Consider the following 13,957-nt stretch of genomic DNA (forward strand, 5'->3'; position numbering starts at 1 on the left):
GCAGAGGTGCACAGGGATTACATGTTTGTATATGTCTAGCCATCAGTGGCCTTGTTTTATAATGATACCAAGCCTTGTCATGCCATTACGTGTGTGTGTGTGTGCATGTGCGCGTGTGTGTGTGCGTGTGGACAGGACAGACCCTGTTACAATAAACTCCATGTCAGAGCTGATCTCTTTCTTAATATGGATATTCCTGTAGGGTTAGAGGTAAAAGTAGAAGGAAAACCCTCCCCAGGGGATTGATTGTTAGATACCTGGGACCAGCTCTTGTCCAGAAGAGAAAAACTATCCTCCTCCCCTGTTCTCATTACTCTGGGGTTCAATGAGAAGAATATTTATTTTGACTATATAGATAATACAACAAAAACAAATTTTCTTGTTATAACTGTGCTGTTTTGTTGGCTCACATTTACTGAATTCTGACGTTCGTAGTATGGTTAACTTGGAACTATAGGGGGTGATAATGAGAGAAGATGTGAAAGGATTGAGAATGAGGATAAGATCAGCAAATGATGGCTGAATCTAAATGGTGTGAATGGAACTAGTTAACATCCTTAGTCTGGGGTTGACTCTGGTGGGAGGAAAAGGTCAGGGAGATGGTGACGGTGGGTGGGGGGGAAGTGGAGTGTGGCAGCTGAGTTGTCAGGAATACTACGTTTCAACCCTTTTGTCTGATATGTATGTATATACACATATTTTTCTGTGCGTCTAAGCACAATATGTAAATGTGCATGTATCTGTTCAGTGTAGCTTTTATAGGTCCAATCACGAAGGTCCTTCCCTCACCAAGGGCAGAGTGTACTGTTGACGTACTGCATCTACAGGCAAGATCTTGCCTCAGAACAGGGTCTACCAGTGATATTCATTCCGCCGGTCCCATTTCCGTTCATCCTGTATGTCAGTGGTCAGCCCCATTGTTCAGGCTTCCCTGAGACCTCCCTCTGCCCTGTTCCATTGAGCAGCTGTAAATCACATTCTGTAGGTCATCAGTTGTGTGGATCATACGGTAGGTGATTAGATAAGTAACAGTAGTGATTACACCTAGCTTGTCCTTGACGTGTGAGTCCTGATTGGATCTTCCCGCCCCTGGTTCTGCCCATTGGGAGGATTGCCATCACCCACGACGTATATGTCAGGGCTGTCTCAGGGGAGGGACTGCATTACTCTTGACCCATTTTAGTCTGACTTTACTGCTCTTGGCATCCTGGTTACTCTGTCAGTGGGTACTATCAGAATGCTAGAGGTTGCCTGATGGGTTGGTTTGCCATCTACCAGACTTCTCTTTCATGGCCTTGTGATTGGTGAGCACGCTCACGTGTGCATGTGTGTGTTTGCGCGTGTGCACCCAGTAAACTACCAAATAACTTGATTGGGCTCCCCCCTAGCCTCATGTTTTATTCTGCATACCCTGTGACTTAAAAATCAGTAAAAGAGCTATTGTTGGTTTTGTTCGCAAACTGCTTATTTTTAACCTTATACCTGGAAGAAAAAAAAAATCCAACCCAAGCTTTTAAGTATAGACACGGGAAGTAGACAGTCTAGACAGAGAAGAGTCAGCATTAATGAGGACACGGAAGCGTGAAGATTCATTTTGTGTTGAGGGGGCTGGTAGGGCCGGAGATTAGGAGATGGGAAGCAGAAGATAAACTGAAGATCTGGATTGGAGCCAGCAAGTGCTAAACTTAGGAGCTCCTACTGAAGAGTTTTGTATTCATTCTCCCTGCTGAACCACCGGAAGCCTTTAAAAAAAAATTACTGTTTTTTGTTTTTGTTTTTGAAAGAAGAGACATAATTACAGATATCTGTGTTTTAGAAATATTACATGTCAGGGGCTCCTGGGTGGCTCAGTCGGTTAAGCGTCTGACTTCGGCTCAGGTCATGATCTCGCGGTCTGTGAAGTTCAAGCCCCGCGTCGGGCTCTGTGCTGACAGCTCAGAGCCTGCAGCCTGTTTCAGATTCTGTGTCTCCCTCTCTCTCTGACCCTCCCCTGTTCATGCTCTGTCTCTCCCTGTCTCAAAAGTAAATAAACATTAAAGAAAAAATTAGAAATATTACATGTCAGATTTTATGGAGAACATATGTTTACCCTGTATATCTGTTCTAGTGACTGTTACTGTCTGTTAAAGGAGGCTGCCCAAGGAGGCCTCATTTTGTATTTCTGTGCAGTAAAATTTGGTGCTATGAATTTTCCTCTTTAGGTACTATTTATTTATAAAGGTGACTAGGATCAAATATTTAACTTAATTGCAATAGTAAATCTTGTTACCAATGAAGTACATTGTGTTTACTACAAAATCTGAAGTTTGGGAATACGATTTAAAGAAGGAGTTTTCTTTGGAATTTGAGACAATTTGGGACAAATTTGGGCCCACTCTTACTGTGTTTTAAGCTGGAGATTCAAAGATGAGTAAGCCTGAGCTGTTGATAAGCTCACAGTAAGACCAACCGATACTAAGAATTCAAAACTGGTCATTTCAGCCTTAGAAATACATACAGAGAAAGGACAACCAAGTGAGTTTGGATTAAGAGAGAGGAAAGGATCTGGAGTGATTCCTGAACTGAGTCTGTTTCTGTGGTTACTGGGATTTGTTTGTAGCTGCATACTACCTAGTGAATATGATCCAAGTACTCATTTATCAGATCTATGATCTTGGACTACCTTACTATATGCCGAACACTGTGTGAGGCTCTGGGGATATGGGTGTAAGATTGTAGTCTTTGTTCCTAAGAATCTGATTGTTCACATGGAGAGGCAGCCAGTCAATAGCAAAGAGAAGTGGGGAGGTATTTTGGGGACTAAGAATGTTCCTGCAAAACTGTGGGTAAATAAATTTTTCCTACATTTTGCTTAATGTTCAATGGAATCTTACTGTGTATCAAGTGTGTGAGAGGGGGAATCATTCTATAAATCACCTTCTTAATAGTTGTAGAACTGTTGAATGAATGCATGTATCTTTTGTGTAAGAATGGGTTTTTACCAATGGGCATTAATTTAAAAGAACATTTGCATTATTTGCTACTGGTTATCCCTTCATGGAAAGGATACTTTTTCTTTCTTAATTTCTTCTTTTTTTTTTTTTTTTTCAATTGAAATTCCAGGAAGTATCACTGTCTCAGGTTTCTGTCCAAGCAGTTTTCTGAAGCCAGTGGGTGGGTGTATGTTTAGATCCAAGAGAAACAAATTACAACCATGGATGTGAACTTTTCAGTCTTCTCAAAGTAAAAGCTCGAAAAAAGTAATTTTTACGCTTTTCTTTCGCAAAAACCATCTTTTGCTAAAGAGGAACAAAACAAAGATAACATGCTAAGCATGTTGGATCTTCATCATATTGTTCCCACCTTTCTTGTAATTAGCACAACTTCTTACAGTGTTTGAGACTTTTATTTCAAAGTTTAAAAAGTGGCCGAAATATGTATTTGGTAAAATTCAAATAACATTTTGCATTGCTATTTTAAAGAATGTAGGCATTAAAGAGTCAAGGAACAAACACACAGCGTTAGATTTATGAAGGGAAGCAACATGGATACTCAGCTTTCTATCTTAAGAGATACAAATTAGACATTTGAAAGTATTTTAGCTTAAATTTATTAAATAGGAATGCAATGGGGAAGAGGTGAGGAAGCCTTTATTGTTTTCTTTTAATGTTTTTTGGTTTTTTTTTACATTTATTTATTTATTTTTGAGAGACAGAAAGAGACAGCGTGAGCAGGGGAGGAGCAGAGAGAGAGGGAGACACAGAATTAGAAGCAGGCTCCAGGCTCTGAGCCATCAGGCCAGAGCCCGATGCGGGGCTCGAACCCATGAACCGTGAGATCATGACCTGAGTCGAAGTCGGATGCTTAACCAACTGAGCCACTCAGGTGCTCCGGCTTTGTTAATTGTTAAGGGCCTATAAATGCATACTTGATGCAGTACACACGTTTCCTAAGGTGTAGCCGCCCCCGCCCCTTGTGACTGTCATCGTGTTTTGTGTACTACCTGGCAGAAGAGGGAAGAGGATATAAGTGGTAGGAAAGTGTTACAACCATAAAGCTGACACATTTTAGGCCCAGAGCTGCCAGTGTTTCCAAGTTGTGGACTTTGAAGAAAGATTATACATTTTAATGATTAAAATTTGTATAATCAGGTTGTAAAGACCTTCAGGACACTTACTTGTACACCCTAAACTTAGTATCTGGACCACACTTACTTGTAATATTAGGAATTGTTTTTTTCTAGACCCTTCCCCCTGCCCCCTTCTTGTACTAAACAGAGCTCCTCATTTCTGTGGTTTAGGGCCACCTCTTTGCTTTGTACATCACAGTTTGCTTCTTCATTATATTTCTCTTGTTCCTAGCCCTAACATTTAAAGTTAGTTCTTAGGGGTGCCTGGGTGGTTCAGTCCCTTAAGCATCGGCTCTTGATTTCAGCTCAGGTCATGATCTCACGGTTTATGGGTTCAGGCCCCGTATGGGCTCTGCATCTCCGGTACTTGGGATTCTCTCTCTCTCTGCCCTTACCCTGCTTGTGTGCACTCGCTCACTCTCTCTGAAAAATAAACTTTTAAAAAATAAAGATTTCTTATACAGCATGGAGTTGGGTCTTTTTCACTCTGATAATCTAATTGATGCATTTAGACCAGTTGCATTTAATCTGATTACTGGTGTTTTGGGGTACCATATTGCTTTTTGTTTTGTTTGTCCTATCTGTTCTTTCTTTTTCTTATCTTACGAATTATTTTTCTGATTCCATCTCATCTAATAGCTTGTTCTATTCTATCTCTCTCTTCTTTTTTTTTTTGTTACCCAATTTAAATTGAACTCATCAACTTGTCTCCAAACCTTTTTGCTCCTCCTTTAACTATTTCACTGACTGCCTTTGCTCTCATTAACTGCTCTTTTTCGCTCTCCTTTTGCTCTTATGTGTCATCAGATTCTCACCATTGTCCTAATTGAATATTTCCTGAATTTATCCACTTCAGTTCACTGACATCTTCCATATTCAGACACTGTAACCTGCATAAAGTTCAGCTCTCTCATGGTCCATTTTTAACTTTGTTAGTCAAAGAAACACAAGTGTCAGCCCTGACAAAAAATGGACACACCATTTGTTTTTACTTTGCTCTTTTGAAAAATAAGTGGTTTCATAGAACAGCAAAACTTAGTTCTCTTTATCAGTTCATAAATTTTTCTGATTCTTTCTCATCACAGTAGACAGCAGCCCTCAGACTCTTCCTTAAACCAGTCTCTTCCCAAACAATAAACACCAACTCTCTATGAGTTTTAGCTTGAGTCTCTCCTGTGTTCTTGATGTATCAATTCTTTTCTTAGTATCTCAGTCTATTCCATAATAAATCAAATTGCTTTCAAAATTGAGATTACAGGGGTAGAATTCTCTTTGGAAGAGAAGGAACAGACTACCGATTTGTTAATATATATATTTTTAAACATTAATACACCTACCGTGTCTTTTCTGGATAAATGTAATCTGTCTAGTTTTCCTGCTTTTTTTAGTTTTTATTTAATCTGTTGTTTGTATTGTAGTCTGACTAGTAGTTTTTAGTTTTGTGCATAAATTCATTTCATAATACCTCTTTGCTTTTCAAAAGAAGCCCAAAGTTTTTAATATAGCTTTTACCTTATAAGGCACTTGCTGTTCTAGATTTTAACATACTAATTGGGTTTCCCTGCTCACCTGTCTGGTTTCTCTCATCTCTAGACTTCTGTACATGTTGCCAGTTATATTCTACTCCTCGGTCTCATTGTAGATATAATTTCCCTTGCGTAGCCATTCTTTATGATTCTTCTACTGGGCCTCCTCCTTCCTGTTAAATGTACGTGCTGAATAACCTCCCCTCTCACCAGTTGACTGTTTATTTGCCTTTCTCCACCATCAAGTTGTAAGCTTCGCAAAGGCAGTTTTCACATCTGTGTTCACAATTCTCTGGCACTTAATGGCTCTCAATACTTATTTGCTGAATGAACTGGTGGTTACCGAATGATCTGATATTGGCCTTCCTGTCCTTCATTCTTAACACTTCCCTTACCTTGCAGAGCTAGTTAGTAGCCAGTGTTCCGGTGCAGCATTAACCTGATACTGAGACTTTCTTCTGAATATTTTCTCATTAAATATGTGTAGGTGACTCTGTCCTGCCTAAGTGGATAGATTCCATCTACCACGTTTAGTTTTTATAGTACCTTGAACTCTGTTCTTGTTAGGCACTTTTATCTAGTTCTAGCCCCTTTGGATGCCCTGCCAGTCAAATAGTCTTTTAAAAATTTTTTTTTTTTTTTGAGAAAATCCTGGCTTTCAGGGTGCTTTTTATTTATCATTATGTTACCCAAACTCTCAAGAATAGTCTGTTAGTTGGAAATGAGGTAAAAGGTTAATAATAGCAAAATGTGCTGGAATATGGTAATTAATTTTCTCTTGATTCTGGGGTGATTCTCTAATTATCATCCCTTTCCTTGATTTCTGTAATCCTCTCCCAAGAAATTCAGTGTCACATCATCTTGTCAAACTCTGTGTGTCTAAAAGATCCAAAATCTTGCACTCTCTCCTAGTCTCCCCCCCACTCCCCAGGGGCACAGTATACTTTATTGATCGTGCATGACAAGGTAGTCCTCTCCAAACCCCTCCCCTTATTCAGGAGATCTGGGATGGAAACTGTGTACAAGTCAGGAATTCTCCGTGTGTTTGAGGATGAGTTGGGGCAAGGATGCCCCAGAAGCTGAGGGTCTTTTTTTCTCTTGGTCTCTCAGGGGCTGGTGGGCCAAGGGGCTCTTATTCCTTGGAAGCCATGTGGGCCCTAAGGCCTACCACCTTGTTGCTGTAGCCAAATTCATTGCTGTATCATGAAATGAGTTTGACAAGGTAGTCACTAAGGGCACTTCCAGCCCCAGCACCAAAGGTGGAAGAGTGGGTATCACTGTTAGAGTTGCAGGAGACAGCCCGGTCCTCAGTGGTGCCTAGGATGCCCTTGAGGGCCCTCTGATGCCTGCTTCACTACCTTCTTGATGTCATCCCATTTGGCAGCTTTCTCCAGGCAGCAGGTCAGATCCACAACTGATGCGTTGGGGGTAGTGACACGGAAGGCCATGCCGGTGAGATTAGCATTTAGGTCAGGGATGACCTAGCCAACAGAGTAGGTGCCAGTAGAAGCGGGGATGATGTTCTGGACAGCCTGTCCACCATCATGGCTTCCTAGAGGAGCCAGCCACAGTCTTCTGGGTGGCAGTGATAGCATGGACTGTGGTCTTGAGTCCCTCCACAATGCCAGAGTTGTCATGAATGACCTTGGCCAGAAGGACCAAGCAATTGATGTTGCAGGAGGCATTGCTGACAATCTTGAGGGAGTTGTCATACTTCTTATGGCTCACGCCCATCAGAAAAATGGGGGCATCAGTAGAAGGGGCAGAAATGTTGACTTTTTTGGCCCCACCCTTCACACAAGCCCCAGCCTTCTCCATGGTGGTGAAGACCCCAGTACACCCCACAACATACTTAGCACCAGCATCACCCCATATGATGTTGGTGGGATCTCACTCTTGGAAGATGGAGATGGGCTTTCCATTGATAACAAGTTTCCTATTCTCAGCCTTGACTGTGCCATTGAATTTGCGGTGGGTGGAATCATACTAGAACATGTAGACCATGTAGTTGAGGTCAGTGAAGGGGTCATTGATGGTGACCATCCACTTTACTAGAGTTAAAAGCAGCTCTGGTGACCAGGTACCCAGTACAGCCAAATCTGTTTACTCCAACCTTCACCATTGTATTTTGGGGACTCGGCTGGCACTGCAATCAGATGTGGCTGTTAATGGGGAAGAGCAGAGAGCCTGCTTGGGTTCTGACACCCCAGCCAGACTGCCTCCATCTGTGGTATCCTTAGCCTTTCTTAATCTTCTGGGCTTGAAATTTTGGTATTATTTTTTAGTTCTCTTTCTTCTTTATCTGCTATTTAAACATCAACTTCTATGGAGTCTCTTCCCTGGAATTTAATATTACTTTGATATTTGTCTTTACTATTGCTGCTTGCATGTGAGCCTGTCTCCCCCCCCCCCCAAGCTTTATTGATATATAATTGACAAAATTGTAATACATTTAAAATATACAACATGGGGCGCCTGGGTGGCTCAGTTGGTTGAGCGTCCACCTTCAGCTCAGGTCATGATCTTACTGTTCCTGAGTTCGAGCCCTGTGTTGGGCTCTTTGCTGACAGCTCAGAGCCTGGAGGCTGTTTCAGATTCTGTGTCTCCCTCTGTCTCTACCCCTCCCCTGCTCATGCTCTGGCTCTCTCTCTGTCAAAAATAAACATTTAAAAAAATTTTTAAAAATGTACAACATGATTTGATACACAGATACATTGTGTGATGATTCCCATGATCAAGGTTAAACATATGTCACCTCACATAGTTACCTTTTTTGTGGGGGGGGGGCATGGTGGAGAGAATGCTTAAGATCTACTGTCAGCAAATTTCAAGTATATAATACAGTATTATTATTAAGTTTATTTATTTAAACATCCAAGTTAGCATTTAGTTCAGTAATTTCAAGAGTAAAATCCAGTGATTCATCCCCTGCATAAAACACCCAGTGCTCATCCAACAAGTGTCCTCCTTAATGCCCCTTGTCCATTTAGCCCTTTCCCCCACCCAAAACCCCTCCAGCAACCCTCAGTTAGCTCTCTGTATTTTAAGAGTCTCTTGTGTTTTGCCACCCTCCTGTTTTTATATTATTTTTGCTTTCCTTCCCTTATGTTCATCTGTTTTGTATCTTAAATTCCACATATAAATGAAGTCATACGATATTTGTCTTTAAGTTCGCTTAACATTCCATCCACATTGTTGCAGATGGCAAGATTTCATTCTTTTCGATTGCTGAGTAATATTCTGTTGTGTGTGTATATATATGTGTGTGTGTATATATATATGTGTGTGTATATATATATATATATATATATATGTATATATATATATATATACACCCCACATCTTGTTTATCCATTCATCAGTCGTTGGACATTTTGGTTCTTTCCATTAAGTTTATTTATTTTTTAGAGAGAGACGGAGGGAGGGAGAGAGCGAGTGTGTGCATGTGGGGGAGGGGCTGAGAAAGAAGGAGAGAGAGAATCCCAAGCAGTCTCCACATGGTCAGTGCAGAGCCTCATGTGGGGCTTGAACTCATGAACCTCAAGATCATGACCTGAGCCGAAACCAAGAGTCAGACACTTATAGACTGAGCCACCCTGGTGCCCCTACAATACTGTATTATTAACTGTGGTCATTATGCTCTATGTTAGGTCCTCAGAACTTACTCTTTACAAACTTTGTACCATTTATCTAACATTTCCTCTATTTCTCCCATCCCTGGGAGCCTTTTTATGTAGCCTTCCATTTGGACTGTCTCTGCTTCTACTGTCTGTCCTTTCCAATTCAGGGTCCTCCAGTCTCTTTTTTGAGCAACAGTTAGTGGTTGCCGTCATATGAAGAGTCACACGTTCAGGGGGTTGGAACCAGTGCATGCTGCTGGTGGGAATGTCAACTAGTGCAGCCACTTTGGAAAGCAGTTCGGCAGTTCCTGAAAACCTTAACCTAGAGCTTGCATTTGTCTGACATATTCTAGTCCTAAGTATGTGCCCAGGAGAAATGAAAACCTCTACCTACACAAAAAGTTGTAGGCGGATATTCACAGCATTATTTATAGTAGCCCAAAAGTAGAAACAACACAAATGCCCATCAGTTGATGAGTAGATAAACAAAATGTGGTATAGCCATAAGATGTAATATTACTTGGGCATACTGAGGAATGACTTACTGATGTATGCTATAACATGAACTAACCTTGAAAATAATATGCCAAGTAAAAAGCCGGACATGCAAGGCCATGTGGCATGCTTCTGTTTATGTAAATAGTGAAATCTATACAGACAGAGATTAGTGGTTGTATAGGGCTGAGAGTTTTAGGGAATGATAAAGAGTACCTGTTTTGTCCTTTTTTTTTTTTAATGTAATATTCACTTAAAAGTCACCATTTTAAAGTATACAATTCAGTGGTTTTTATTATATTCAAAATGTTGTGCACCTGTCCTCATTATCCCAGAACATTTTCATCTCCCCAAAAGAAACCCTGTTTCCTTTTTTTAAATACTTTTTTTATTAAAAAAAATTTTTTTTTTCAGTGTTTATTTTTGAGAGACAGAGACAGAGCATGAGAAGGGAGGGGCAGACACACACACACACACACACACACACACGCGCGCGCGCACACACACACACACACACACACACACACACACACACACAGAATCCAAAGCAGCTGTCTGTGCTGACAACTCAGAGCCTGATGCAGGGCTTGAACCCATGAACTGTGAGATCATGACCTGAGCCAAAGACAAAGGCTCAACCAACTGAGCCACCCAGGTGCCCCCAAACCCTGTTTCCTTTAAGCAGTTACTCCTCATCCCCGCCACTCCCAACATCACCTTCTGACCTGCTTCTCCATTTTATGTTCCTTGTAGCAGCAATGTGTGAGGTTTCTAATCTCTCCAATTCCATGCCAGCACTTGTTGTTTTCCTTCATTTTTTTCACTAGTCACCTTAGTGTATTTGAAGAACTATCACTAGGTGGTCTTATTTCCATTTTATAATGACTTACCGTGTTAAGCATCTTTTCCTGTGATGATTGGCCATTTTTACCTCTTTTTTGGAGAAATATTTTCTTAAGTCCTTTGCCCCCTTTTAAAATTGGGTTCTTTGTCCTTTTGTTGAGTTGTAAGAGTGCCTTATGTATATTCTGCATACCCTTCTATATATTCTGCATACCCTTACTGGGTGTGTGGTTTATAAGCACTTTCATTCTGTGGATTTTTTTTTTTTTTTATTTGCTTGATTGTGCCCTTTGACTCACAAATGTTTTTAATTTTGGTGAAGTCTAATTCCTTTGTTGTTGTCGTTGCTGATTGTGTTTTAGGTGTTCTAATTAAGAATGTGTTGTGAAATCCATAAGTCATGAAGATGCACATTCCTTGTCTTCAAAGAGTTTTATACTTTTGGCTCATATATTTTTAGTCTTTGGTCCATTTTGAGTTGTTTTATGTGGTGTGAGGTAGGGGTTCAGAGTCATTCTTTTGTATGTGGATATCCAGTTGTCCCAGTACCATTTGTTGAAAAGACTATTCTTTCCCCATTGTATGGATTTGGCACTCTTGTTGAAATCAGTTGGCGATAGATATATGGGTTTATTTCTGGACTCTCAAGTCTGTACTGATTGGTATGTCAGTTCTTATGCCAGTATCACTATGCTTTGATTACTCTAGCTTTGTAATAAATTTTGAGGTCAGGAAGGGTGAATCCTCCCACTTTGTTCTTCTGTGTCATGAGTGGTTCAGTTATCTGTGGTCCCTTGCAATTTCATATGAATTTGAGGATTATTCTGTCCATTTCTGCAAAAAAAGGCATTTGGGATTATAATGGGGATTGCATTGACTGTCAATGAATTTGGGGGTTATTGTCATCTTAACAATATTAAGTCTTTGAATGTGTGAACATGGATCTATTGACGTTTTCTTTGATTTTTTAGGAAAGATGTTTTTGTAGTTTTCAGTATACAAATTGCATACTTCCTTGGTTAAATCTACTCCTTTGTATTCTTTTTGATGCTAAGTAGAATTACTATTTTTTAGATTGTTTATGTATATAAATACAACCGAGTATGTGTATTGATCTTATGTCCTGCAATTTTGCTGAACTCCTTTATTAGCTTTTTTGGGGGGATTCTTTAGGATTTTATATGCATATAATCCTACCGTTTGCAAATAGAGATCATTTACTTTTTCCTGTCCTATTTGGATGCTTTTTATTTATTTTTCTTGCCTAATTGCACTGGTTTTAACTTTAAGAACAATGTTGAATAGAGGTGGTGAGAGTGGACATCCTGTCTTGTTCCTGATCTTCATGGGGAAAGCTTTTGGTCTTTCACTGTTAAGTATGAGGTGTGTTTTTGTAGATGCCCTTTATCACATTGAGGAAGTTCCCTTTCATTCCTAGTTTATTGAATGTTTTATTGTGAAAGGATGTTAGATTTTGTTAAATGCTTTTTCTGTCTATTGAAATGATCTTGTATATTTTTCTTCCTTTTATTAATATGATTATTGATTTTTGTGTGTTGAATCACCCTTGTATTCCTGGAATAAATTCCACTTGGTCATGGTGTAAGATCCTTTTAATATCTTGCTGGATTTAGTTTACCAGTATTTTGTGGAAGACTTTTGCTTCTATATTCATTGGGAATATTGGTCTGTAGTTTCCTTTTTTTTTTTTTTTTTTTGTGATGTCTTTATTTGGCTTTGGTATCAGGCCTTGTAGAATGAATTAGAATGTTTGGAGTTTCTTTTTGGGTTGATGAAAATGTTCTAAGATTGTGGTGATGGTTGCACAATGACTCTACTAAGAATCCCTGAATTGAAAAAAAAAAAATTAAAAAAAAAAAAAAGAAAAGGGGCGCCTGGGTGGCGCAGTCGGTTAAGCGTCCGACTTCAGCCAGGTCACGATCTCGCTGTCCGTGGGTTCGAGCCCCGCGTCAGGCTCTGGGCTGATGGCTCAGAGCCTGGAGCCTGTTTCCGATTCTGTGTCTCCCTCTCTCTCTGCCCCTCGCCCGTTCATGCTCTGTCTCTCTCTGTCCCAAAAATAAATAAACGTTGAAAAAAAAAATTAAAAAAAAAAAAAAAAAGAATCCCTGAATTGTACACTTAAAGTGGGTGACTTGTGTGGTAGCTCAGTAAAATTGTTACAAAAAAAAAACAAAACCAAAAACCCCCATATACACAACCCCAACAAACTTTAGGAGCACTAACCTATCTTCTTTAGCTTAGAGTCCTTTCCATAGAGTTTAAAGCCCTCAACAATCTTGTCAGCCTCGCCTCTGGCTTACCTTTGTATGACTGATCCAGTGATAATGGTCAACACCCTGCCCCACTCACCACTTTCTGCTCCCCTCAGATCTCCTAGAATGTCTTGTGCATCTTGCTGCTCTACCCTGAGGACTGTCCCACCTGTCTTGAATGTCCTGTCCCTCTTTCCCACCAACAACGTTTCTTGCAAAGTTTTGTTCGAGTTTCTTGTATTTACCACTCTAGCCTGCAGTTGCCTTTTAGTCCCAAATCTATTCAGTGGGATAGAATATTTGAAATCAGAACTGTTCTAGGAAATCTGATGTATGTGTTTATGTGTACCTATGGACACACACTTTTTTTTTTAATGTATTTACAGTTAATTCACAAGTTTATAGAGATGCCTTTTTATTTGCACTGCTCTGGTCTCCCCAAATGGCTCTCTGTGCTTTGAAGACAGGCATGATGTGGTACATCTAGTTATTATATGACAGGTAAGTATCTGTTGATGTATTATACATGTGTTTGGGAAATAGAAAGATCCAGAACTTTGTTATGTTTTGCAGTTTTCCTTATGTACCTCTAAAAAATATTTTTGAGAAATTTTTGTATTACAGTAGAAGCAATTGAGTAAAGTCCTAATGTATAAAGTTCACATGCAAGTGTGAGGAATGTGTAGGTGAGGCTTTATATAAAAGGCTGAGTTTGGCATCTGGTTAAGTATAACTGGGAGGTTGCATAAGCATCATGATGTAATGTCAAGGAGGTATTTCAAATAAAATAGAATTGGATTTAAGTCTCCGGTATCTATCTTATACATAGTTAGGGGCTTGAGTCAGGATTCAAATTCTGGTTGTCTAACTCCGGGACTAACAGTTAACTGCTCTCCTATTTTACATTCCATGCTTATTAAGGGAGGTTACTTCATTTCTCTGAGCCTCAGTTTATTCATATACAAAATGAATGTGATAACATTTGCTGTGCCGAGTTGTTTTGAGGCTTAAATAAGGACATTTATAAAGCATTTTGCAGAGTGCTTGCTCACAAAATAGGCAGGCCTATTGCTATTAGTAAAATATTTTGTT

General features: G+C 39.9%; 1 protein-coding gene and 1 pseudogene across 26 annotated transcripts in view; one reads left to right on the forward strand and one right to left on the reverse strand.

Annotated features, from left to right (window-relative positions):
• The window catches only part of EPB41L2 (erythrocyte membrane protein band 4.1 like 2), a 229,663-nt gene that overhangs the window by 65,195 nt on the left and 150,511 nt on the right, over positions 1 to 13,957 (forward strand). The window lies entirely within an intron of this gene.
• LOC121013471 (glyceraldehyde-3-phosphate dehydrogenase-like) lies at positions 6,767 to 7,845 on the reverse strand (annotated as a pseudogene).

This window comes from Herpailurus yagouaroundi, unplaced genomic scaffold, assembly GCF_014898765.1.
Source record: "Herpailurus yagouaroundi ecotype Mexico unplaced genomic scaffold, PumYag 198, whole genome shotgun sequence".
Taxonomy (NCBI): domain Eukaryota; kingdom Metazoa; phylum Chordata; class Mammalia; order Carnivora; family Felidae; genus Herpailurus; species Herpailurus yagouaroundi.